Here is a 2,500-nt window from a genome sequence, read left to right as displayed (position 1 = left end):
CCCGTAGGACGACCATCACCAGTTAAGGTGTAGTTGACTTGTCAGGGCACGGTAGTCCCCACAAGTCCCCGATTATTCGTGGATATCGTCCTACGATTGTTTCTGACTCCTTTTGCTCCCCGCAGGTCCCCGTAGGACGACCATCACCAGTTAAGGTGTAGTTGACTTGTCAGGGCACGGTAGTCCCCACAAGTCCCCGATTATTCGTGGATATCGTCCTACGAGTTTTTGTGACCCTTGGGTTCCCGGCAGGTCCCCGTAGGACAACCATCACCAGTTAAGGTGTAGTTGACTTGTCAGGGCACGGTGGTCCCCACAAGTCCCCGATTATTCGGAGATATTGTCCTACGAGTTTTAGTGACCCTTTTGTTCCCCGCAGGTCCCCGTAGGACGACCATCACCAGTTAAGGTGTAGTTGACTTGTCAGGGCACGGTAGTCCCCACAAGTCCCCGATTATTCGTGGATATCGTCCTACGAGTTTTTGTGACCCTTGGGTTCCCGAACTTTGCTACGATGGTTCTGCCTCCAGAGGAGACTTATGAACACTTCGTATCATTTCTTACACCGAACCATGGGATCGCGAGATTGCTCCCGGATCCCTAATCACCTTACATTTTCGTTTCGTTTCCGTACACTACGATGAGCTAATTCAATTTGTTTGTTCGTCTGGCGAACGTTTTATTGCGGAATTACCGCGGTACTTCCAGCCGGGTATGGCTGCCGTACGACCTACAGGATAGATCATCGAACCACTTTTCGTGCATATTGTCCGTCGAGGGTATCACCTCGATACCCCCAACAGACCTTTGGACACTTCCTCACTACTCCTTGGAGCAGCAATCAGGGAACCATATAGTAGGAACAGCCGAATATGGAACTCTTTTCGTACTTTGGACACCTCCTATAACTTGTATGGCGACTTCGGGGACCTTCATTTCGTTCTCAGTTGGTACCCCTATTTCGGTCTTTGGACACCTCGTCTTACCCGTATAACTCACTTTAGGTCCACTTATTTGCCTGATATCTCATCGTGAACCCGTTTTTCGTACACCGTACACACCTAGGAACACCACATATGCGTTTCCCTTTCGATTGTGAAGTTTTCAAATTTTTCGATTTTTGGTCCTAGAAATTCATGAACGGTGGGAGACCAAAATTTTTCATAAAAAAAAAATTTTCACCGTTTGACCATAAAAACCTTCTTTTCGTACATACCCCATCATTTCTTCACGTTTTAGGCCATTTCTGAAATTTTCGCTTCGATAGTGTGTCCCCTATAATACAAAATGAACATTTTGCATCTCCCACAAGTGGCCATTTTTTTCCGCCACTGAAGAACACGACCTCGGGAACTCGGACCTAGGACGTGGCCATGTAAGTCATAGGCCACCCCAACTTTTGCAAAATACTGTTTCTTTTCACTTTTCATGATCTAAGGCGCGTTCCGACGGCGTTTTGAACAAATTTATGAGAAAAAAAATTTTGACCCTCGGACCAAAATTTTTTCGTTCGGGGCCCCATGGCCTATGGCCAGTATGGGAACTCGGGATGCCGATATGACAAAATTTGTCAAAAAATCACTAAAAAGTCGCTATGGCCCATTATTTAGAGCTTGTTGAGACCTTTCTAAAACACCTTGGTTGACCCCTGTCCGATAAGTAGTTTTCGAGATATTCGAGAAAATGTGATTTTTTGGGACTTAGAAAATTTTTGACCCGTACCCTAAGAAAAAGTGATTTTTTCATAGGACAATTTTTTCTTCGCAAATACTGTTTGGTTTCACTTTTCATTATTAGAAACGCGTTCCGAAGCCATTTTCATCAAAATCTCGTGAAAAAAAAATTTCACCCCCGGACCAAAAGTTGGCCGTTCGGTGCCCTATGGCCTATGGCCAGTATGGGAACCAAGGATGCCGATATGCGAAAAAGTGTCAAAAAATCACTTGAAAGTCGCTATGGCTCATTAAATAGAGCTTGTAAAGACCTTTCTAAAACACCTTGGTTGACCCCTGTCCGATACGTAGTTTTCGAGATATTCGAGAATATGTGATTTTTTGGGACTTAGAAAATTTTTGACCCGTACCCTAAGAAAAAGTGATTTTTTCATAGGACAATTTTTTCTTCGCAAATACTGTTTGGTTTCACTTTTCATTATTAGAAACGCGTTCCGAAGCCATTTTCATCAAAATCTCGTGAAAAAAAAATTTCACCCCCGGACCAAAAGTTGGCCGTTCGGTGCCCTATGGCCTATGGCCAGTATGGGAACCAAGGATGCCGATATGCGAAAAAGTGTCAAAAAATCACTAAAAAGTCGCTATGGCCCATTATTTAGAGCTTGTTGAGACCTTTCTAAAACACCTTGGTTGACCCCTGTCCGATAAGTAGTTTTCGAGATATTCGAGAACATGTGATTTTTTGGGACTTAGAAAATTTTTGACCCGTACCCTAAGAAAAAGTGATTTTTTCATAGGACAATTTTTTCTTCGCAAATACTGTTTGG

Source organism: Anopheles stephensi, unplaced genomic scaffold (genome assembly GCF_013141755.1).
Source record: "Anopheles stephensi strain Indian unplaced genomic scaffold, UCI_ANSTEP_V1.0 ucontig208, whole genome shotgun sequence".
Taxonomy (NCBI): Eukaryota; Metazoa; Arthropoda; class Insecta; order Diptera; family Culicidae; genus Anopheles; species Anopheles stephensi.
Note: the sequence above shows the minus strand (reverse complement) of the source record.